Here is a 26468-nt window from a genome sequence, read left to right on the forward strand (position 1 = left end):
GAGGGCTGTGCGGCCCCCCAAAGAAATTCCACCCCACACCATTACTGACCCACTGCCAAACCGGTCATGCTGGAGGATGTTGCAGGCAGCAGAACGTTCTCCTTGGCGTCTCCAGACTCTGTCCTGTCTGTCACATGTACTCAGTGAGAACCTGCTTTCATCTGTGAAGAGCACAGGGCGCCAGTGGCAAATTTGCCATTCTTGGTGTTCTCTGGCAAATGCCAAACGTCCTGCACGGTGTTGGGCTGTAAGCACAACCCCCACCTGTGGACGTCGGGCCCTCATACCACCCTCATGGAGTCTGTTTCTGATCGTTTGAGTAGACACATGCACATTTGTGGCTTGCTGGAGGTCATTTTGCAGGGCTCTGGCAGTGCTCCTCCTGTTTCTCCTTGCACAAAGGCGGAGGTAGCGGTCCTGCTGCTGGGTTGTTGCCCTCCTACGGCCTCCTCCACGTCTCCTGATGTACTGGCCTGTCTCCTGGTAGCGCCTCCATGTTCTGGACACTACGCTGACAGACACAGCAAACCTTCTTGCCACAGCTCGCATTGATGTGTCATCCTGGATGAGCTGCACTACCTGAGCCACTTGTGTGGGTTGTAGACTCCTTCTCATGCTACCACTAGGTTGAAAGCACCGCCAGCTTTCAAGTGACCAAAACATCAGCCAGAAAGCATAGGAGCTGAGAAGTGGTCTGTGGTTGCCACCTGCAGAACAACTCCTTTATTGGGGGTGTCTTGCTAATTGCCTATAATTCCCACCTGTTGTCTATTCCATTTGCACAACAGCATGTGAAATTGATTGTCAATCAGTGTTGCTTCCTAAGTGGACAGTTTGATTTCACAGAAGTGTGATTGACTTGGAGTTACATTGTGTTGTTTAAGTGTTCCCTTTATTTTTTTGAGCAGTGTATATATAAATATATATATATATATATATTAGAGATGAGCGCCGGAAATTTTTCGGGTTTTGTGTTTTGGTTTTGGGTTCGGTTCCGCGGCCGTGTTTTGGGTTCGACCGCGTTTTGGCAAAACCTCACCGAATTTTTTTTGTCGGATTCGGGTGTTTTTTGCAAAAAACACTAAAAAACAGCTTAAATCATAGAATTTGGGGGTCATTTTGATCCCAAAGTATTATTAACCTCAAAAACCATAATTTACACTCATTTTCAGTCTATTCTGAATACCTCACACCTCACAATATTATTTTTAGTCCTAAAATTTGCACCTAGGTCGCTGGATGACTAAGCTAAGCGACCCTAGTGGCCGACACAAACACCGGGCCCATCTAGGAGTGTCACTGCAGTGTCACGCAGGATGTCCCTTCCAAAAAACCCTCCCCAAACAGCACATGACGCAAAGAAAAAAAGAGGCGCAATGAGGTAGCTGTGTGAGTAAGATAAGCGACCCTAGTGGCCGACACAAACACCGGGCCCATCTAGGAGTGTCACTGCAGTGTCACGCAGGATGTCCCTTCCAAAAAACCCTCCCCAAACAGCACATGACGCAAAGAAAAAAAGAGGCGCAATGAGGTAGCTGTGTGAGTAAGATAAGCGACCCTAGTGGCCGACACAAACACCGGGCCCATCTAGGAGTGTCACTGCAGTGTCACGCAGGATGTCCCTTCCAAAAAACCCTCCCCAAACAGCACATGACGCAAAGAAAAAAAGAGGCGCAATGAGGTAGCTGTGTGAGTAAGATAAGCGACCCTAGTGGCCGACACAAACACCGGGCCCATCTAGGAGTGTCACTGCAGTGTCACGCAGGATGTCCCTTCCAAAAAACCCTCCCCAAACAGCACATGACGCAAAGAAAAAAAGAGGCGCAATGAGGTAGCTGTGTGAGTAAGATAAGCGACCCTAGTGGCCGACACAAACACCGGGCCCATCTAGGAGTGTCACTGCAGTGTCACGCAGGATGTCCCTTCCAAAAAACCCTCCCCAAACAGCACATGACGCAAAGAAAAAAAGAGGCGCAATGAGGTAGCTGTGTGAGTAAGATAAGCGACCCTAGTGGCCGACACAAACACCGGGCCCATCTAGGAGTGTCACTGCAGTGTCACGCAGGATGTCCCTTCCAAAAAACCCTCCCCAAACAGCACATGACGCAAAGAAAAATTAAAGAAAAAAAGGTGCAAGATGGAATTGTCCTTGGGCCCTCCCACCCACCCTTATGTTGTATAAACAGGACATGCACACTTTAACCAACCCATCATTTCAGTGACAGGGTCTGCCACACGACTGTGACTGAAATGACGGGTTGGTTTGGACCCCCACCAAAAAAGAAGCAATTAATCTCTCCTTGCACAAACTGGCTCTACAGAGGCAAGATGTCCACCTCATCATCATCCTCCGATATATCACCGTGTACATCCCCCTCCTCACAGATTATCAATTCGTCCCCACTGGAATCCACCATCTCAGCTCCCTGTGTACTTTGTGGAGGCAATTGCTGCTGGTCAATGTCTCCACGGAGGAATTGATTATAATTCATTTTAATGAACATCATCTTCTCCACATTTTCTGGATGTAACCTCGTACGCCGATTGCTGACAAGGTGAGCGGCGGCACTAAACACTCTTTCGGAGTACACACTTGTGGGAGGGCAACTTAGGTAGAATAAAGCCAGTTTGTGCAAGGGCCTCCAAATTGCCTCTTTTTCCTGCCAGTATAAGTACGGACTGTGTGACGTGCCTACTTGGATGCGGTCACTCATATAATCCTCCACCATTCTTTCAATGGTGAGAGAATCATATGCAGTGACAGTAGACGACATGTCCGTAATCGTTGTCAGGTCCTTCAGTCCGGACCAGATGTCAGCATCAGCAGTCGCTCCAGACTGCCCTGCATCACCGCCAGCGGGTGGGCTCGGAATTCTGAGCCTTTTCCTCGCACCCCCAGTTGCGGGAGAATGTGAAGGAGGAGATGTTGACAGGTCGCGTTCCGCTTGACTTGACAATTTTCTCACCAGCAGGTCTTTCAACCCCAGCAGACTTGTGTCTGCCGGAAAGAGAGATCCAAGGTAGGCTTTAAATCTAGGATCGAGCACGGTGGCCAAAATGTAGTGCTCTGATTTCAACAGATTGACCACCCGTGAATCCTTGTTAAGCGAATTAAGGGCTCCATCCACAAGTCCCACATGCCTAGCGGAATCGCTCCGTGTTAGCTCCTCCTTCAATGTCTCCAGCTTCTTCTGCAAAAGCCTGATGAGGGGAATGACCTGACTCAGGCTGGCAGTGTCTGAACTGACTTCACGTGTGGCAAGTTCAAAGGGCATCAGAACCTTGCACAACGTTGAAATCATTCTCCACTGCACTTGAGACAGGTGCATTCCACCTCCTATATCGTGCTCAATTGTATAGGCTTGAATGGCCTTTTGCTGCTCCTCCAACCTCTGAAGCATATAGAGGGTTGAATTCCACCTCGTTACCACTTCTTGCTTCAGATGATGGCAGGGCAGGTTCAGTAGTTTTTGGTGGTGCTCCAGTCTTCTGTACGTGGTGCCTGCACGCCGAAAGTGTCCCGCAATTCTTCTGGCCACCGACAGCATCTCTTGCACGCCCCTGTCGTTTTTTAAAAAATTCTGCACCACCAAATTCAAGGTATGTGCAAAACATGGGACGTGCTGGAATTTGCCCATATTTAATGCACACACAATATTGCTGGCGTTGTCCGATGCCACAAATCCACAGGAGAGTCCAATTGGGGTAAGCCATTCTGCGATGATCTTCCTCAGTTGCCGTAAGAGGTTTTTAGCTGTGTGCGTATTCTGGAAAGCGGTGATACAAAGCGTAGCCTGCCTAGGAAAGAGTTGGCGTTTGCGAGATGCTGCTACTGGTGCCGCCGCTGCTGTTCTTGCGGCGGGAGTCCATACATCTACCCAGTGGGCTGTCACAGTCATATAGTCCTGACCCTGCCCTGCTCCACTTGTCCACATGTCCGTGGTTAAGTGGACATTGGGTACAACTGCATTTTTTAGGACACTGGTGAGTCTTTTTCTGACGTCCGTGTACATTCTCGGTATCGCCTGCCTAGAGAAGTGGAACCTAGATGGTATTTGGTAACGGGGGCACACTGCCTCAATAAATTGTCTAGTTCCCTGTGAACTAACGGCGGATACCGGACGCACGTCTAACACCAACATAGTTGTCAAGGCCTCAGTTATCCGCTTTGCAGCAGGATGACTGCTGTGATATTTCATCTTCCTCGCAAAGGACTGTTGGACAGTCAATTGCTTACTGGAAGTAGTACAAGTGGGCTTACGACTTCCCCTCTGGGATGACCATCGACTCCCAGCAGCAACAACAGCAGCGCCAGCAGCAGTAGGCGTTACACGCAAGGATGCATCGGAGGAATCCCAGGCAGGAGAGGACTCGTCAGAATTGCCAGTGACATGGCCTGCAGGACTATTGGCATTCCTGGGGAAGGAGGAAATTGACACTGAGGGAGTTGGTGGGGTGGTTTGCGTGAGCTTGGTTACAAGAGGAAGGGATTTACTGGTCAGTGGACTGCTTCCGCTGTCGCCCAAAGTTTTTGAACTTGTCACTGACTTATTATGAATGCACTGCAGGTGACGTATAAGGGAGGATGTTCCGAGGTGGTTAACGTCCTTACCCCTACTTATTACAGCTTGACAAAGGCAACACACGGCTTGACACCTGTTGTCCGCTTTTCTGTTGAAATACCTCCACACTGAAGAGCTGATTTTTTTGGTATTTTCACCAGGCATGTCAACGGCCATATTCCTCCCACGGACAACAGGTGTCTCCCCGGGTGCCTGACTTAAACAAACCACCTCACCATCAGAATCCTCCTGGTCAATTTCCTCCCCAGCGCCAGCAACACCCATATCCTCCTCATCCTGGTGTACTTCAACACTGACATCTTCAATCTGACTATCAGGAACTGGACTGCGGGTGCTCCTTCCAGCACTTGCAGGGGGCGTGCAAATGGTGGAAGGCGCATGCTCTTCACGTCCAGTGTTGGGAAGGTCAGGCATCGCAACCGACACAATTGGACTCTCCTTGTGGATTTGGGATTTCGAAGAACGCACAGTTCTTTGCGGTGCTTTTGCCAGCTTGAGTCTTTTCAGTTTTCTAGCGAGAGGCTGAGTGCTTCCATCCTCATGTGAAGCTGAACCACTAGCCATGAACATAGGCCAGGGCCTCAGCCGTTCCTTGCCACTCCGTGTGGTAAATGGCATATTGGCAAGTTTACGCTTCTCCTCCGACAATTTTATTTTAGGTTTTGGAGTCCTTTTTTTACTGATATTTGGTGTTTTGGATTTGACATGCTCTGTACTATGACATTGGGCATCGGCCTTGGCAGACGACGTTGCTGGCATTTCATCATCTCGGCCATGACTAGTGGCAGCAGCTTCAGCACGAGGTGGAAGTGGATCTTGATCTTTCCCTAATTTTGGAACCTCAACATTTTTGTTCTCCATATTTTAATAGGCACAACTAAAAGGCACCTCAGGTAAACAATGGAGATGGATGGATACTAGTATACTTATGGATGGACTGCCGAGTGCCGACACAGAGGTAGCTACAGCCGTGGACTAACGTACTGTGTCTGCTGCTAATATAGACTGGATGATTGATAATGAGATGAAATCAATATATATATGTATGTATATATAATATCACTAGTACTGCAGCCGGACAGGTAGATAATATATTTATTAGGTAATGATGACTGATGACGGACCTGCTGGACACTGTCAGCTCAGCAGCACCGCAGACTGCTACAGTAAGCTACTATACTATAGTAGTATGTACAAAGAAGAAAGAAAAAAAAAAAACACGGGTAGGTGGTATACAATTATGGATGGACTGCCGAGTGCCGACACAGAGGTAGCTACAGCCGTGGACTAACGTACTGTGTCTGCTGCTAATATAGACTGGATGATTGATAATGAGATGAAATCAATATATATATGTATGTATATATAATATCACTAGTACTGCAGCCGGACAGGTAGATAATATATTTATTAGGTAATGATGACTGATGACGGACCTGCTGGACACTGTCAGCTCAGCAGCACCGCAGACTGCTACAGTAAGCTACTATACTATAGTAGTATGTACAAAGAAGAAAGAAAAAAAAAAAACACGGGTAGGTGGTATACAATTATGGATGGACTGCCGAGTGCCGACACAGAGGTAGCTACAGCCGTGGACTAACGTACTGTGTCTGCTGCTAATATAGACTGGATGATTGATAATGAGATGAAATCAATATATATATGTATGTATATATAATATCACTAGTACTGCAGCCGGACAGGTAGATAATATATTTATTAGGTAATGATGACTGATGACGGACCTGCTGGACACTGTCAGCTCAGCAGCACCGCAGACTGCTACAGTAAGCTACTATACTATAGTAGTATGTACAAAGAAGAAAGAAAAAAAAAAAACACGGGTAGGTGGTATACAATTATGGATGGACTGCCGAGTGCCGACACAGAGGTAGCTACAGCTGTGGACTAACGTACTGTGTCTGCTGCTAATATAGACTGGATGATTGATAATGAGATGAAATCAATATATATATGTATGTATATATAATATCACTAGTACTGCAGCCGGACAGGTAGATAATATATTTATTAGGTAATGATGACTGATGACGGACCTGCTGGACACTGTCAGCTCAGCAGCACCGCAGACTGCTACAGTAAGCTACTATACTATAGTAGTATGTACAAAGAAGAAAGAAAAAAAAAAAAAAACACGGGTAGGTGGTATACAATTATGGATGGACTGCCGAGTGCCGACACAGAGGTAGCTACAGCCGTGGACTAACGTACTGTGTCTGCTGCTAATATAGAGTCTAGACTGGATGATAAATTATTGATAATGAGATGAAATCAATATAATATCACTAGTACTGCAGCCGGACAGGTACTATATATATTTATTATGTAATGACTGATGACGGACCTGCTGGACACTGTCAGGTCAGCACAGCACCGCAGACTGCTACAGTAAGCTACTATAGTAGTATGTATAAAGAAGAATGAAAAAAAAAAAAACCACGGGTAGGTGGTATACAATATTATATATATATATATATATTATATACAATTATATATATATATATATATATATATATTAAACTGGTGGTGATTGATTATTAAACTGGTGGTCACTTCAGGACAGGTCACGTTGCAACTTGCAACTAGTACTCCGAGGCCTAAGCAGACAATCACAAAATATATTATTATACTGGTGGTCAGTGTGGTCACAACAATGGCAGTGTGGCACTGACTCTGGCAGCAAATTGAGCAAAAGTGTGCACTGTACGTTATATGTACTCCTGAGTCTGCTCTCAGACTCTAACTGCTCCCCACTGTCAGTGTCTCCCCCACAAGTCAGATAATACACTTACAGTCACACTATCTAATCTATAAATAATATATCACTTCAGCAAGTAGTATAGTAGTATACAGTAGTACTCCTCCTAATAATGCTCCCCGAAAATACTGTGTCTCTCTCTTCTCTAAACAGAGAGGACGCCAGCCACGTCCTCTCCCTATGACTCTCAATGCACGTGTGAAAATGGCGGCGACGCGCGGCTCCTTATATAGAATCCGAGTCTCGCGATAGAATCCGAGCCTCGCGAGAATCCGACAGCGTGATGATGACGTTCGGGCGCGCTCGGGTTAGCCGAGCAAGGCGGGAAGATCCGAGCCTGCTCGGACCCGTGTAAAAAACCTGAAGTTCGGGCGGGTTCGGATTCAGAGGAACCGAACCCGCTCATCTCTAATATATATATATATATATATATATATATATTTATATATACACACACATTAATATATTGGACACGTAAGGTCGAGGGATGTCTCTCTCTTCTCCTCCGTCAACACTTTTTATGTGGTTCCATCTTTCTGTGTTCTTTCCATATTTAAATCCTTCTTATGGCACCCAATAATTGGTTCCTTTACAATACATTACATTGGAGATGCTGCTTTTTCTTTCAGTTCTGTCTGTATAGCTGCCTATCTTGGACTGTTCTGCCAGTCTGCTTCATTTGCATCTCCTATCCCCTAGAAGGAGAAAGACACAATGGGGGTGATTCAGACCTGATCGCACGCAGGCGTTTATTTTGCAGTGTTGCGATCAGGTAGTTGCCGCCTACAGGGGGAGGGGGTAGTTGATTTGCAAGGGTGCAAACGCTTGTGCAGAGAGCTGCAAAAACAGCTCGGGACTTACTAAGCCGCTGCGATGATCCGTCCAGGAGCTGACGTCGGGAATCCTCCCTCCAAACGGCAGGGCACACCTGCGTTTTTCCGAACACTCCCCAGAAACGGTCAGTTGACAACCACAAACGGCCTCTTCCTGTCAATCTTCTTGCGATCGCCCGTGCGATCGCTTTCTTCGTTAAACCTGTCGCTGTTCGGCAATCCCCGTCGCTGGGGGGCGATGCGCCTGCACATTGTGGAGCATACGCATGCGCAGTTCAACTTCTAACCTGATCGCAGCGCTGCAAAAAAAGTAGCGTGCGATCAGGTCTGAATGACCCCCTATGTTTCATTAAACTTAGAGATTTAGGGACTGATTCGGAGTCGTATAGATCTCTGTCAACAAGCGCAAATAATGAGATTTTGCATATAGCGCATGCACAGGTGCGTATATACGCATTTTTGTATATGTCTGTCCTATTCCGAGTGAAATCTGTGAAATTGGGTAAATAGTGGCAGAAACTGGATGGTGACAATGTAAGTGCATGGCATTGCTGTGACTTGTTGGGAATTTTGTAGGCATGTAGCTAAAGCTTAGGGCTATTGTGATGCATGTATATGGAGCAGTGAAGCCTGTTTCAATTCTGAGGGATATCTTGCACATATATCATGGGGCTGGTACAACTGCATTAGCATATGGTAGCATAAGGTAGCAAGTCAGGCTTCCGTGGCTGCCCACAATTACAGACACTTTACGTGGGATTCAGAATCAGCCCCTTGGTCTAAAGGTAGAGGAAAAAAAATGTAGATCAATGTGTGTAATACAGATTCAGCAGCAGAGCTTGCGCCGATGAAGTAGTTGGTGCATTGCACCGAGGCCTGTCGTAGGAAGGGGCCGGCAGCAGTATAATGAACTCTGCACCGTTCCGATGCAGGCTATCACACTCTCCTCTGATCTCCTCTGTCTCTGCTCCTAGCCCACCACTGCATGCTGGGAAAAGGGGGAGGGAGCGTCTCGGAAACATGCTGTGTTTGCATACCTCCCAACTTTGACTTTCTGTGTAGCGGGACACTCCGCTTCCGAAAAGGGGGCGTGGCCTATGAAAAGGGGGCGTAGCTTCGCGGGAGGACCCCGCGATCGCGAGCCACGCCCCCGTTTTCATCACTGAGAGGGCATGCCCAGCGCTCTGTGATCCGCTGGCATGCTCCCTCTCCCTCTGACTCCACTGAATAGACGCTGTGCGCATGCGCACAGCGTCTATTCACCGCTGCTCTGCTAAGCAGAGCAGCGATTGACAGACCCTCCCAACTGACCCCCCCACCACGGGACACTGTGGCCCGCGGGTGGGACAGCGGGACAGTCCCCAAAAAACGGGACTGTCCCGCGAAAATCGGGACAGTTGGGAGGTATGTGTTTGGATTCAGGAATCAGGAGACGTCAGCAGCTGCCTGAAGAGCATTGCCGGAGTCAGAGATAGCCAGCCACGAGGGGCACAGTATGTTGGGGGAAAAAACAAAAACCCTGTAAATACCAGAGGCAGTGAGAGTGTTTTGCTGTGTGATTATGTTTTACTATGTGTATATATTTATCTATACAAATTGTGCACTCACATACTGTGTAACGTAACATGTATAAGGCGCTCTGCTGTGTGGTGTTGTGGATAAGGGGCCTAATTCAGACCTGATCGCTGGCTAGAGTTTTTTTGCACTGCTGCGAGCAGATAGTCACCGCCCATAGGGGAGTGTATCTTTGCTTTGCAAGTGTGCGAACGCATGTGCAGCCGAGCGGTACAAAAAATAGGATTTTGGTTACCTACCGGTAAATCCTTTTCTCGTAGTCCATAGAGGATGCTGGGGTCCATATTAGTACCATGGGGTATAGATGGGTCCACCAGGAGCCATTGGCACTTTAAGAGTTTAATAGTGTGGGCTAGCGCCTCCCTCTATGCCCCTCCTACCAGACTCAGTCTAGAAACTGTGCCCGAGGAGACGACATACTTCGAGAGAAGGAATTACACAGATAGTGGCGAGATTCATACCAGCTCACACAACATGAAAATCCGGCCAACATGCCGGAACAACTGCAGCAACAGCTGAAACAGTAAATAACGCAGAACTTACCTAGGAACCAGGTAACACTGAACCATAAAACCCAATGCAGGAAAACGCAGCGCTGGACGGGCGCCCAGCATCCTCTACGGACTACGAGAAAAGGATTTACCGGTAGGTAACCAAAATCCTATTTTCTCTTACGTCCTAGAGGATGCTGGGGTCCATATTAGTACCATGGGGATGTACTAAAGCTCCCAGTATGGGAGGGAGAGTGTGGAGGCTCCTGCAACACTGCTTGACCAAACTTGAGGTCATCAGAGGCCAAAGTATCGAACTTGTAAAACTTGGCAAACGTGTTCGACCCAGACCAAGTATCTGCTCGGCAGAGTTGTACAGCCGAGACACCCCGGGCAGCTGCCCAGGAAGAGCCCACCTTACGAGTAGAGTGGGCATTTACAGATTTCAGACATGGCACTCCTGCCATGGAATGAGCATGCTGGATAGTAAACCTGATCCAGCGTGAAATCGACTGCTTAGAAGCAGGACACCCAAGTTTCTTGGGATCATAGAGAACAAACAGACAGTCACTTTTCCTATGACGAGCTGTCCTCCTCACATAAATCTTCAAAGTCCTCACAACATCCAAGGCCTTTGAAGCAATTGTGGAGTCAGTAGCCACTGACGCCATAATAGGTTGGTTGATATGGAAAGACGATACAACCTTAGGCAGGAACTGTGGACGGGTCCTAAGTTCCGCCCTGTCTTCATGGAAGATCAGATAGGGACTTTTACAAGATAAAGCCCCCAATTTCGACACTAGTCGTGCTGAAGCCAAGGCCAACAAAGTGACCGCCTTCCACGTGAGAAACTTGAGATCAGCCTCCTGAAGAGGCTCAAACCAAGCAGACTGAAGGAACTGCCACACCACATCAAGATCCCAGGGTGCCGTTGGCACCACAAAGGGAGGCTGGATGTGCAGAACCCCTTTCAAAAAGGTCTGAACCTCAGGGAGGACAGCCAACTGTTTTTGAAAAAAAGATGGACAAAGCAGAGATCTGGACCTTGATGGAGCCCAATCTCAGTCCCATATCCACACCTGCTTGCAGGAAAAGGAGAAAACATCCAAGTTGAAACTCCACCGCAGGAAATTTTCTTGATTCACACCAAGAAGTTGTCTACACCCGGAATGAAGATTGCTGACATCGCCACCGCGTGCCTTTTTGCCCAGAGGAGGATTTTTAACACCTCTGACATGGCAGCCCTGCTCCTCGTTCCGCCTTGTCGATTTATGTAGGCAACTGTGGTCACGTTGTCCGACTGCACCTGAACAGCCTGATCCTGTAGAAGGTGTGCTGCTTGCAGAAGGGTGTTGTACACGGTCCTTAGCTCCAGGATGTTTATTGGGAGAAGGGATTCTTGATTCGACCACCTTCCCTGAAAGGTTTCCCCCAGAGCGACTGCTCCCCAACCTCTTAGACTTGCATCTGTTGTTAAAAGGATCCAGTCCTGAATTCCAAACCTTTGGCCTTCCAGAAGGTGTGGAAGCTGTAGCCACCAGAGGAGTGAAATCCTGGCTTTTGGAGACAGGCGTATCCTCTTGTGCATGTGTAGGTGACAGCCTGACCACTGGTCCAAGAGGTCCATCTGAAAAGGTCGAGCATGAAACCTGCCGTACTGCAGAGCCTCGTAGGCGGCAACCATCTTCCCCAGAAGGCGGATGCATTGGTGAACCGATACCCGGGTAGGCTTTAACACATCCCGGACCATTGTTTGAATCACCAATGCTTTCTCCACCGGGAGAAATACCCTCTGCACTTCCGTGTCGATGATCATTCCCAGGAAAGACAGCCTCCTTGTCGGCTCCAGATGAGACTTTGGAAGGTTCAGGATCCATCCGTGCTTCCTGAGCAGCTGTGTCGTGAGCGCGATGGATCGCATCAACCTCTCCCTGGATGACGCCTTGATTAGGAGATCGTCCAGATACGGAATTATGTTCACCGCCTGCTTGCAGATGAGAACCATCATCACCACCATCACCTTTGTGAAGATCCTTGGTGCTGTGGAGAGGCCAAACGGCAGCGCCTGGAACTGATAGTGATCGTCCAACAGTGCAAACCAGAGATCTGCCTGATGCGGCGACCAAATGGGAATGTAGAGGTATGCATCCTTGATGTCCAGAGACACCAGGAACTCCCCCTCCGCCAGTCCTGAGATGACAGCTCTCAGAGATTCCATCTTGAATTTGAACTCCCTGAGATAAGGGTTCAAAGACTTTAAGTTCAGGATAGGCCGTACCGAACCATCCGGTTTTGGTACCACAAAAAGGTTCGAATAACCACCTTTGTTCCGCTGTTGAGGCGGAACTGGAACAATGACCTCTGACACCACCAACTTTCTGATGGCTTCCAGAAGAATTGTTCTGTCCGCCAGCAGAGCTGGCAAGCCTGACTTGAAGAAACGGTGAGGCGCGGGATCTTGAAACTCCAGTCTGTACCCCCTGGACACTATATTCAGGACCCAGGGGTCCAGACCAGAACGACACCCAGACAAGGCTGAACTGCCGGAGTCTTGCCCCCACCTGACCCTCCTCCAGTCCTAGCTGTCCACCATCATGCGGAGGACTTAGGGGTATCAGAAGCGGGCTTCTGGCTTTGGGAACCTGCGGGAGCAGGTGTCTTTCCTTTGGCACGACCACCTCTAAAGAAGGTGTTCGAAGACTTGTTCTTTCTAGACCTTGCGGGCCGAAAGGACTGTGACGTAGCCGATGAAAAAGGCTTCTTCATAGCCGGAGCAGCTGAGGGGAGAAAAGGAGACTTACCGCAGTAGCCGTGGCAATCCACGCATCCAGCGCCTCCCCAAAAAGAGCCTGACCCTTATATGGTAGGCCCTCCACACACTTCCTGGATTCCGCGTCCGTAGACCAGTGGCGCAGCCAGAGACTCCTGCGAGCCGAGACGGACATGGAGGAGATCCCCGCAGCCATGGAACCCAAGTCCTTCATGGAATCCACCAGGAACCCTGCAGAATCCTGAATATTACGTAAAAATAAATCAACGTCCCCTTTATCCAGCATAGTCGATTCCTCCTGCAGAGTGATTGACCACCTGGCAATAGCTTTAGCAATCCAAGCACAGGCAATAGTAGGCCGCAATACAGCCCCTGAAGCCGTGTAAATGGATTTCAGCGTAGCATCCACCTTGCGATCTGCCGGGTCCTTTAACGCGGTAGATCCCGGGACTGGTAATACCACCTGATTGGACAGCCTGGAGACCTCATGCCTCATTGACTATTGGCGGGGACTCCCATCTCTTCCTATCCTCCTCTGGGAAGGGAAAGGCTACCAAGACCCTCTTGGGAATTTGGAATTTCTTTTCCGAAGTTTCCCAAGCCTTTTCAAAGATAGCATTTAATTCTTTGGATGCCGGGAAAGTGAGGGGCGGGCTTCTTATTATCTATTGCCCTGACGAAGAGCACCAGCTCGATACGCGTTGGACTGTGACAGGAGGATAAACTCCAGGATTGGATAGAGCTCTGCAGTTAGAATCCGATTCGAGTGAGGAGGCCCAGTATCCGGAACCTGGTACTTCCATTTAAGATCTATACGCTCAAATTTGATTCTCAAGCTGGTAAACGCCTCCAATCCTCATTTTTTTTATCTGTATTATGTATCCAGTGTTTGTCAAATAAATTGTGTAAACGGTATCACGCTATGTGGGTTCTGATTTCTTGTCCCCACATATCTGAATCAGATTGCACCGTTGGGAATAATATTGAAGATCCATGCATTAACTACGGGCTTGAAAACTACATTTGTCTGGTAAAGCCTCCAATTGAACATTGGGGATACGCATATTTCTTACACTATATGGTTTTCTGTTGTTCTCACCTACATGGAACATATTTGAAACAATATTATACTATGCACATTGTTTTTCATTTATTTACATGTCCATTGATGCTTGGTGTACAAGGAACATATCTATTTGAAACATCCGCCTCAATTATAAATCCAGAGTTGAATTTGACATAAGTATCAACACCACGCTTAGGGTGTTGCATGCACACACCTATTTTAGATAGAACCTAAGCGCACTTGATTTTCTGTCACCATCCCACTTTTTCATCCTGCATAATTGCCAGCGCACATTTTTGAGAATGTACCACAGGGGACCCCGAGGAGGCAGTATCAGACCATACCACCATAGAGGACCTGAGTGGCATGCTCAGTCCTGGCAACCCTATCAGAAATCTGATAAATAGTCCCCCTCAGAGAGACTAACCATTCTGGCTCTCTAGCTGGGATCTGCGCTAAAACAGTGCAATCCTGATTACATGGAATGGAGTCTTCCTGGGAAGACAACTCCTCTGCAGCATATGAAACAATGTACCTAGACATGTTGACATACAACCTCAAACACCCCACAAACACACAGGGTACTGGGCAGACAGAGTTTCCCCCCCAAGAATGGCAGAGAGACACAGAGATTGGAGCCAACCCACACACAGCGCTGTTATAGTATAGGGAAACCCTAAACCCGCGCTGACTGTGTCCCTTAATAGGTGACACAGCCTATACACAGCCTCACCCCCCCCCCCCCTTCTGCAACCCCCTTGGTACCGTACAGATAGCTGGAGTTGAGCAGGAGGGACCTGGCATCCACTTGAGCTGCAGGCTGGAAAATGGTGCTGAACGCTGCTGGGTCCGCTCTGAGGAGAAGCTCCACCCCCTCAATGGCGCTGTCTTCCCGCTTTGTGCAGATTATACAGGCCGGAGGAGTTCAAGCTGGCTTGGCTCCATAGACCCCGACAGGCTGCTTGTGGTCAGTTTTGGGTCCGGAGCTGGCCCGCACCGCACCGTAGTACCGCTGGGCCTTCCAGGAGCGCGGTAGGAGGGGCATAGAGGGAGGAGCCAGCCCACACTATTAAACTCTTAAAGTGCCAATGGCTCCTGGTGGACCCGTCTATACCCCATGGTACTAATATGGACCCCAGCATCCTCTAGGACGTAAGAGAAAAGTTTTGTGCAGTGCCTGGGTTGCCCCGAACTTACTCAGCCGCTGCGATCACTTCAGCCTGTCAAGTCCCGGAATTGACGTTAGACACCCGCCCTGCAAACGCTTGGACACACCTGCATTTTTCCAACCACTCCCAGAAAACGGTCAGTTGCCACCCACAAACGCCTTCTTCCTGTCAATCTCCTTGCGATCGGGTTTGCGAATGGATTCTTCATACAATCCATCACACAGCAACGATCTGCTTTGTACCCGTGCGACGCGCTGCGCATTGCGGTGCATACGCAGGCACAGTTCTAACCTGCTCGCAGCGCATAAAAAAAACCTAGCATGCGATCAGGTCTGAATGACCCCCAATGAACATTACTGCAAGTGACGTTAAATGTACAATGAGCCCTACTGTGTGACTTAATGTGTATAAGGAGGACTGCTGTGTGGCACTGTGTATAATAAGTACTACTACATACCCTCCAACATTTTACACATAAAAATCGGTACAAATTAGAAAAAGGGGCATGGCCACGAGTAAAGGGGGCATGGCCATATCCCCTTTCCTATACTTTTATTTGAAATTTGGACAGTCAAAAATCGGTACAGACCATAAAAAAAGGTACTGTACCTGTCAAAAAGGTACACTTGGAGGGTATGCTACTATGTGTGGTGTAACGTGTATAAGGAGCACTGCTGTGTGGCCTAACATGTATAAGGAGCACTACTCTGTGGGCATAACATGTATAAGGAGCACTACTGTGTGGCGTAACGTGTATAAGGATCACTACTGTGTGGGCATAACATGTATAAGGAGCACTACTGTGTGGGTATAACACATACTTGCCTACCTGACCCTCTCCATGAGGGAGAAAATGCTCTGTTCCTGGACTTTCCTGGTAATGTATGATTGCCATCACCTGTGGTGAAAAACCTTTCTTATCAATTAACTAGCTCACCACAGGTGATGGCAATCATACATTACCAGGAAAGTCCAGGAACAGAGCATTTTCTTCCTCATGGAGAGGGTCAGGTAGGCAAGTATGGTATAACATGTATAAGGAGCACTACTGTGTGGCGTGACGTGTATAAGGAAGAGTGCTGTGTGGCACTGTGTATAAAAAGTACTACTGTGTGTGGCATAACGTGTATAAGGAGCACTGCTGTGTGGCGCTTAATGTATAAGGAGCACTGCTGTGTGACGTAACATGTATTAGGAGCACTACTCTGTGGGCATAACATTTCTAAGGAGCACTACTGTGTGGCGGAATATGTATAAGGGGGGTCATTCCGAGTTGTTCGCTCGCAAGCGGATTTTAGCAGATTTGCTCATGCTAAGCCGCCGCCTACTGGGAGTGAATCTTAGCATCTTAAAATTGCGAACGATGTATTCGCAATATTGCGATTACACAACTCGTAGCAGTTTCTGAGTAGCTTCAGACTTACTCGGCATCTGCGATCATTTCAGTGCTTGTCGTTCCTGGTTTGACGTCACAAACACACCCAGCGTTCGCCCAGACACTCCCCCGTTTCTCCGGCCACTCCTGCGTTTTTTCCGGAAACGGTAGCGTTTTTTCCCACACGCCCATAAAACGGCCTGTTTCCGCCCAGTAACACCCATTTCCTGTCAATCACATTACGATCGCCAGAACGATGAAAAAGCCGTGAGTAAAAATCCTAACTGCATAGCAAATTTACTTGGCGCAGTCGCAGTGCGGACATTGCGCATGCGCATTAAGCGGAAAATCGCTGCGATGCGAAGATTTTTACCGAGCGAACAACTCGGAATGACCCCCAAGGAGCGCTGCTGTGTGGCATAACATGTATAAAGAGCACTGCTGTGTGGTGTCATTTGAATTGTGGGTACTATTGTGTGGCAATGCAAATCTCAATGAGACCAAGCCACATTTTTGGATGGCGCGTGCTGCTGTCCCTATTTTGAATATGGCAGGGGGGATGCCCCAGTGCATATTGTTGCACCTGGGTCCACCACTCTCTAGTTCTGCCACTGTACAGATTGCACTTGTTTCCACTGGCCTGTAACATTTTCCGCCAGCCAGCTCACTGCCTCCTTGGCTTATTGTTGCTAACTGTAATGAGGTGTTTGTAAAAATATGCTGCAAATTATTATAAATTATATCAATCCTAATGTATGAACAAAAAATAGGGGGGTGGTTCCAATTTTTTTTTTTGTCTGTGCAAAACCAACACCAAAAATGGTAGTTTTTAGTTTCAGAAATAAAAGCAATCCTAGTGTGATTCTCTCAACTCTTTATGTCAGAGCTGGCCAAACCAGTCCTCGAGATCTACTAACAGTTCACATTTTCTAGACCACCTAGCTGGTTTACAGGTGTAGTCAATACTAATTAAAATGTGCTGCATTCATTCCTAACTGAAAATTCTACAGATCTCAAGGAGGCCTGGAAAAAATTAACTGTTGGTAGATCTCGAGGACCGGTTTGGCCATCCCTGCTCTATGTGGTATCCCAGAAAATGGTGTGTGTGCCGCTTTATGAGTAACTTGCAAGTCTGCAGCAGCAGGAGGGGAAAGCGCTGGCACAGCAAGAGTTAAGCAAGAACCCCGGTCCAATCACATGGTCTGGATATGGACTGCTGATTAGGCAGGGTAGCTTGGGAACAGGGGAGCCCTGTGGGAAGAAGATGGAGCTGAATGTGGAGACAGGGTGGCCTATGTATCAATAGTTCTTTGCTTTAAAAAATTAGATAAGTTTAGATATTTTATACTTTTCGCATTTTTTAAGTATCGTCTGTATGTATGTACGTTTTTCGATTTTATTTATCGGGGGTTTTTTTTCACAATTTTTTTTTACTGGCAAGCTTAGTAATAGGCCATGATTGTTTTTTTAGTTCCACCTCTAAATTAACTTTTTTTTACAAATAGAACATGCTAAAAATATCTCCCTTTATCTTTAATATACTTATATATATTGAACTAGTCTAATAATTTACTAATATTTTCTATATGTTGTTTGCTTGAGATTTATATTATATGCATATAAAAACTCCCATATATATATATATACAGTGTATATATATATATATATATATAGAGAGAGAGAGAGAGAGAGATACATGTGTGTGTGTGTGTGTGTGTGTGTGTGTGTGTGTGTGTGTGTGTGTGTGTGTGTGTGTGTATATATATATATATACTGTATATAGATGTTTTGTTTGTGAGACTCTTAATAGTTCTGTCGGAAGTAAACAGCATACACTACTAAAGGCCAGTTGAATTTCATCTTAGTAACATGTTTATAACAGTCATTAGAATAGCCAATCAAATTGACTTTGTAAAGTTCCCTCCCCTTTCAGTTTTCCAATAAGTGTCCCAAAGTAAACTAGCTATTCTTTACTGCTGTAGGTCAGGTATGTGCTGAATGCCACCAAGGAACTTACTGTGCATGTCCAGCTCTGAAACATAGCATGTGCATTTCATTTCCTTTTTTTCGAAATACGATAAAACGACCGAAAAGTAGAGCGATAATTATCGCATTTTTTTGCTTTTATCACATTTTCGATTAAAAAAATTGATGCATACTTCGGGGGGGGGGAAAACGAAAAACTCACGGAAAACACATGATAAGTGACGAAAAAAATGTCGAAACCTATCACATTTTTGATACATAGGCCCCAGGAGGTGCTGGACGTATGCTTAGTGAGGAGCAGAGCGGGAGCAGAGGACGAGTGTCAGCGGCAGTGCGCTAGGCAGTGACAGCAGCCCTGCACAGTGTAAGCATCAGGGTGGTGCTGCTGGAGAGCCTAGTGCCAGGTGAGCAGGTGTTGAGATGCCACAGCCGGAGACTGCACACCACCAGGCCTGGTGAGAGGCACAGATGCTGTGGCCATCTTGGAACAATGAAGAACCATCAAAAACTGGTCCAGCAAGTGAAATCCTCTGTTCTAAGAGTCTGAGTGAGTACATTGGAAACTGACTGACCAAAGCCCAGGGCAGATTTGATACTCAGCTTAAGCAATCATTGTCATCAACTGTGCAGTTTTGAAGGATGCGGACTACATAGTGCCATATTCCATAATCTAAACACAGCAGAGAGATGATTAAGAAAAACCCTTTCCCCCACATTGTTGCTGTGAGCATATCAATGACTGAGTTTTATTACAAGTGCAAGGCAGACATTTATTCTGAAAGACTGAATTTCTTTTCTTGAAAAGTTTGAGTAAAATCCGGTAATAGAAAGAGAGACTGAGTTTATTAATAAAAAAAACAAACCCTCATTGTTAAGTAAATTGAATTTGTCAAGAGACTCTACCATCCCTTCACTCGGCTACATCCTCTTTGGATAGAACAGAGAACATTTGCCCCTGTCACACTCACAACCCAGGATTTTCCCTTACATCTGTGTTCCAATTTCTCCCATTGACATATAGGGGGTCATTCCGAGTTGATCACTTGCTATTTTTTGCAGCGCTGCGATCAGGTCAAAACTTGTCAAAACTGCGCATGCGTATGCACCTCAATGTGCAGGCGCATCGTACGAGTACAAAGAGGATCGATGCTGACCGTTTTCTGGGCGTGTACGGAAAAGCGCAGGCATGTCCAAGCGTTTGCAGGGCGGGTATCTGATGTCAATTCCAGGACCAAAAAGACTGAAGTGATTGCAGCGGCTGAGTAAGTCCAGAGCTACTCAGAAACTGCAAAAAACTTTTTTGTACCGCTCGGCTGCAAAAGCGTTCACACACTTGCAAAGCAAAAATACGCTCCCCCAACTGTCTGATCGCTGCGCTGCAAAAAAAGCTAGCGAGCGATCAACTCGCAATGACCCCCATTGTGCAACTGTAGAATTATTACAGAGCTTCAATGTTTATTGCCAGTGAATATTGTCATACCTTGGCTAGGGAAAGCTAGAAAGTTAGTATTTGTTATTGCTGATTGTGTTTCTCATCACTCTCCTCATGACCACATTATAAATTGTGATTCCAATTATCTTATGTTAACATTTGTGATTCATATTAACATGTTCATCTGTGATTCAAATGATATTCTGCCATTCGTCTGTGATTACAATCAATTGTCTTTTGCATATTGAATGCTCTTTTGTTGTGTTAACTGTATCGAATTTGTTCATCTTTGATGCCCAATTTTTATTTTTGTAATTAATCAAATTTAACGCCAATTCAACAATCATCATCTTTAATCCAGAGTTCATTGTGGCTCAATAAAATTACATCCTGTTGGAATTGCTGACTCCCTCTTGCTTCGTATCAATCTATCCTACCTCTCGAAGAATGGTACCACATGAAAAGGTATGGGGAGAAACATTTCAGGGGAAAGGTCCATCACATAGCCACCCAGCACCTCTGATACCTCTCTCAACCACTTAGACATACCCGCCAACCCCGAAGTGCTACATATACATTGTGGGTTATTCAGGTTTGTTAGCAAACCGAAAAAGCACAATAATGGGCAAAAATAAGATTTTACTCACCGGTAAATCTATTTCTCGTAGTCCGTAGTGGATGCTGGGACTCCGTAAGGACCATGGGGAATAGCGGCTCCGCAGGAGACTGGGCACAACTAAAGAAAGCTTTAGGACTACCTGGTGTGCACTGGCTCCTCCCACTATTACCCTCCTCCAGACCTCAGTTAGGATACTGTGCCCGGAAGAGCTGACACAATAAGGAAGGATTTTGAATCCCGGGTAAGACTCATACCAGCCACACCAATCACACCGTATAACTCGTGATACTATACCCAGTTAACAGTATGAAATATAACTGAGCCTCTCAACAGATGGCTCAACAATAACCCTTTAGTTAAGCAATAACTATAAACAAGTATTGCAGACAATCCGCACTTGGGATGGGCGCCCAGCATCCACTACGGACTACGAGAAATAGATTTACCGGTGAGTAAAAACTTATTTTCTCTGACGTCCTAAGTGGATGCTGGGACTCCGTAAGGACCATGGGGATTATACCAAAGCTCCCAAACGGGCGGGAGAGCGCGGATGACTCTGCAGCACCGAATGAGAAAACTCTAGGTCCTCCTCAGCCAGGGTATCAAACTTGTAGACTCTTGCAAAATTGTTTGAACCCGACCAAGTAACAGCTCGGCAAAGTTGTAAAGCCGAGACCCCTCGGGCAGCTGCCCCAGAAGAGCCCACTTTTCTCGTGGAATGGGCTTTTACAGATTTAGGGTGCGGCAGTCCAGCCGCAGCATGTGCAAGTTGAATCGTGCTACAGATCCAGCGAGCAATAGTCTGCGTAGAAGCAGGAGCACCCAGCTTGTTGGGTGCATACAGGATAAATAGCGAGTCCGTTTTCCTGACTCCAGCCGTCCTGGAAACATATACTTTTCAGGGCCCTGACTACGTCCAGTAACTTGGAATCCTCCAAGTCCCAAGTAGCCGCAGGCACCACAATAGGTTGGTTCACATGAAAAACGGATACCACCTTAGGAAGGAATTGGGAACGAGTCCTCAATTCCGCCTTATCCATATAAAATACAGATAAGGGCTTTTGTATGACAAAGCCGCCAATTCTGATACACGCCTGGCCGACGCCAAGGCCCACAGCATGACCACTTTCCACTTGAGGTATTGTAGCTCCACGGATTTAAGTGGCTCAACCCAATGCGACTTCAGGAAATCCAACACCACGTTGAGATACCACGGTGCCACTTGAGGCACAAACGGGGGCTGACTATGCAGCACTCCCTTAACAAAAGTCTGAACTTCAGGCAGTGAAGCCAGTTCTATTTTGGAAGAAAATCGATAGAGCCGAAATCTGGACCTTAATGGAACCCAATTTTAGGCCCATAGTCACCTTCTGACTGTAGGAAGTGCAGAAATCGACCTAGCTGAAATTTCTCCTTTGGGGCCTTCCTGGCCTCACAGCACGCAACATATTTCCGCCATATGCGGTGATAATGGTTTGCGTTCACTTCTGTCCTAGCTTTAAATAGCGTAGGGATAACTTCCTCCGGAATGCCCTTTTCCTTCAGGATCCGGCGATCAACCGCCAGGCCGTCAAACGCAGCCGCGGTACGTCTTGGAACAGACAGGCCCCCTGCTGTCTGAGCGGCAGAGGCCATGGGTCCTCTGAGATCATTTCTTGGAGTTCTGGGTACCAAGCTCTTCTTGGCCAACCCGGAACAATGAGTATAGTTCTTACTCCTCTCCTTCTTATTATTCTCATTACCCTGGGTATGAGAGGCAGAGAAGGGAACACATACACCGACTGGTACACCCACGGTGTTACCAGAGCGTCCACAGCTATCGCCTGAGGGTCCCTTGACCTGGCGCAATATCTTTGTAGCTGTTTGTTGAGGCGGGACGCCATTATGTCCACCTGTGGCCTTTCCCAACGGTGTACAATCATTTGGAAGACTTCTGGATGAAGTCCCCACTCTCCCGGGTGGAGGTCGTGTCTTCTGAGAAAGTCTGCTTCTCAGTTGTCCACTCCGGGAATGAACACTGCTGACAGTGCTAACACATGATTTTCCGCCCATCGGAGAATCCTTGTGGCTTCTGCCATCGCCATCCTGCTTCTTGTGCCGCCCTGTCGGTTTACATGAGCGACCGCCGTGATGTTGTCTGACTGGATCAGCACCGGCCGGTGTTGAAGCAGGGGTCTAGCCTGACTTAGGGCATTGTAAATGGCCCTTAGTTCCAGAATATATATGTGTAGGGAAGTCTCCTGACTTTTCCATAGCCTTGGAAGTTTCTTCCCTGTGTGACTGCCCCCCAGCCTCGAAGGCTGGCATCCGTGGTCACCAGGACCCAGTCCTGTGTGCCGAATCTGCGGCCCCCTAGAAGATGAGCACTCTGCAGCCACCACAACCGCGACACCCTGGCCCTTGGAGACAGGGTTATCCGCCGATGCATCTGAAGATGCGACCCGGACCACTTGTCCCACAGATCCCACTGGAAGATCCTTGCATGGGACCAGGCGAATGGAATTTCTTCGTAAGAAGCTACCATCTTTTCCAGGGCTCGCGTGCATTGATGCACCGACACCTGTATTTGTATTAGGAGGTCTCTGTCTAGAGACGACAACTCCGTGGACTTCTCCTCCGGGAGAAACCCTTTTTATCCTGTTCTGTGTCCAGAACCATACCCAGGAACAGTAGACGCGTCGTAGGAACCAGCTGCGACTTTGGAATATTCAGAAACCAGCCGTGCTGTTGTAGCACTTTCCGAGATAGTGCTACTCCGACGAACAACTGCTCCCTGGACCTCGCCTTTATAAGGAGATCGTCCAAGTACGGGATAATTATTTCGGCCATTACCTTGGTAAATACCTCGGTGCCGGGGACAGACCAACGGCAACGTCTGGAATTGGTAATGACAATCCTGTACCACAATTTTGAGGTACTCCTGGTGAAGAGGGTAAATAGGGACATGCAGGTAAGCATCCTTGATGTCCAGTGATACCATGAAATTCTCCAGGCTTGCAATAATCGCTCTGAGCGATTCCATTTTGAACTTGAACCTTCGTATATAAGTGTTCAAGGATTTCAATTTTAGAATGGGTCTCACCGAACCGTCTGGTTTCGGTACCCCAACCTTTTGGAATAGTAACCCCGGCCTTGTTGAAGGAGGGGTACCTTGATTTCACCTGCTGGAAGTACAGCTTGTGAATTTCCGCCAGTACTACCTTTCTCCGAGGGCAGCAGGCAAGGCTGATGTGAGGTAACGGCGAGGGGGAGTCGCCTCGAACTCCAGCCTGTATCCCTGTGATACTACTTGCAGAACCTAGGGATCCACCTGTGGGCAAGCCCACTGGTCCCTGAAGTTCCCGAGACGCGCCCCCACCGCACCTGTCTCCACCTGTGGAGCCCCAGCGTCATGCGGTGGACTCAGAGGAAGCGGGGGAAGATTTTTGATCCTGGGAACTGGCTGTGGTGCAGCTTTTTCCTTCTTCCCTTGCCTCTGTGCAGAAAGGAAGCGCCTTTGACCCGCTTGCTTTTCTGAAGCCGAAAGGACTGTACCTGAAAATACGGTGCTTTCTTAGGCTGTGAGGAAACCTGAGGTAAAAAAAAATTCTTCCCAGCTGTTGCTGTGGATACGAGGTCCCAGAGACCATCCCCAAACAATTCCTCACCCTTATAAGGCAGAATCTCCATGTGCCTTTTAAAGGCAGCATCACCTGTCCACTGCCGGGTTTCTAATACCCTCCTGGCAGAATGGACATTGCATTAATTCTGGATGCCAGCCGGCAAATATCCCTCTGTGCATCCTTCATATATAAGACGACATCTTTAATATGCTCTATGTTAGCAAAATATTATCCCTGTCTAGGGTATTAATATTATCTGACAGGGTATCAGACCACGCTGCAGCAGCACTATTTATGCTGAGGCAATTGCAGGTCTCAGTATAGAACCTGAGTGTGTATATACAGACTTCAGGATAGCCTCCTGCTTTTTATCAGCAGGCTCCTTCAAGGTGGCCGTATCCTAAGATGGCAGTGCCACCTTTTTTGACAAACATGTGAGCGCCTTATCCACCCTAGGGGATATCTCCCAACGTGACCTATCCTCTGGCGGGAAAGGGTACGCCATCAGTAACTTTTTAGAAATTACCAGTTTCTTATCGGGGGAACCCACGCTTCTTTACACACTTCATTCATTCATCTGATGGGGGAACAAAACACTGACTGCTTTTTCTCCCCAAAAATAAAACCCCTTTTATGTGGTACTTGGGTTCATGTCAGAAATGTGTAACACATTTTTCATTGCCGAGATCATGTAACGGATGTTCCTAGTGGATTGTGTATATATCTCAACCTCGTCGACACTGGAGTCAGACTCCGTGTCGCCATCTGTGTCTGCCATCTGAGGTAACGGGCGTTTTTTGAGCCCCTGATGGCCTTTGAGACGCCTGGGCAGGCGCGGGCTGAGAAGCTGGCTGTCCCACAGCTGTTACGTCATCCAGCCTTTTATGTAAGGAGTTGACATTGTCGGTTAATACCTTCCACCTATCCATCCACTCTGGTGTCGGCCCCACAGGGGGCGACATCCCATTTATCGGCCTCTGCTCCGCCTCCACGTAACCTTCCTCATCCAACATGTCGACACAGCCGTACCGACACACCGCACACACACAGGGAATGCTCTGACTGAGGACAGGACCCCACAAAGTCCTTTGGGGAGACAGAGAGAGAGTATGCCAGCACACACCAGAGCGCTATATAATGCAGGGATTAACACTATAACTGAGTGATTTTTTCCCCCCAATAGCTGCTTGTATACATATACTGAGCCTAAATTTAGTGCCCCCCCCCTCTCTTTTTAACCCTTTGAGCCTGAAAACTACAGGGGAGAGCCTGGGGAGCTGTCTTCCAGCTGCACTGTGAAGAAAAAATAGCGCCAGTGTGCTGAGGGAGATAGCCCCGCCCCTTTTTCGGCGGACTTTTCACCCGCTTTTTTATGGATTCTGGCAGGGGTAATTTATCACATATATAGCCCTGGGACTATATATTGTGATGATTTGCCAGCCAAGGTGTCTTATATTGCCCTCAGGGCGCCCCCCCCCCCCCTCCCCCAGCGCCCTGCACCCATCAGTGACCGGAGTGTGAGGTGTGCATGAGGAGCAATGGCGCACAGCTGCAGTGCTGTGCGCTACCTTGTTGAAGACAGAAGTCTTCTGCCGCCGATTTTCCGGAACACTTCGTGCTTCTGGCTCTGTAAGGGGGGCGGCGCGCGGCTCCGGGAACGAACACCAAGGTCGGGTCCTGCGGTCGATCCCTCTGGAGCTAATGGTGTCCAGTAGCCTAAGAAGCCCAAACTACCACCTGTTAGGTAGGTTCGCTTCTTCTCCCCTTAGTCCCTCGCTGCAGTGAGTCTGTTGCCAGCAGATCTCACTGTAAAATAAAAAACATAAATATACTTTCTTTCTAGGAGCTCAGGAGAGCCCCTAGTGTGCATCCAGCTCAGCCGGGCACAAGAATCTAACTGAGGTCTGGAGGAGGGTCATAGTGGGAGGAGCCAGTGCACACCAGGTAGTCCTAAAGCTTTCTTTAGTTGTGCCCAGTCTCCTGCGGAGCCGCTATTCCCCATGGTCCTTACGGAGTCCCAGCATCCACTTAGGACGTCAGAGAAACCATGTTGCACTGCAGGTGGGACAGATGTAACATATGTTGTGCAAAGAAATTTAGATTTATGTGGGTTATATTGTTTCTGTGCATGGTGAATACTGGATGCTTTATTTTTACGCCGCAATTTAGATTTCAGTTTAAACAC

At 47.6% G+C, this 26468-nt stretch overlaps 1 protein-coding gene across 2 annotated transcripts in view; it reads right to left on the reverse strand.

The window, feature by feature from the left end:
- Positions 1-26468, reverse strand: part of LOC134969144 (uncharacterized) — a 371526-nt gene that overhangs the window by 134566 nt on the left and 210492 nt on the right. The gene's annotated exons all lie outside the window — the stretch shown is intronic.

Source organism: Pseudophryne corroboree, chromosome 11 (genome assembly GCF_028390025.1).
Source record: "Pseudophryne corroboree isolate aPseCor3 chromosome 11, aPseCor3.hap2, whole genome shotgun sequence".
Taxonomy (NCBI): Eukaryota; Metazoa; Chordata; class Amphibia; order Anura; family Myobatrachidae; genus Pseudophryne; species Pseudophryne corroboree.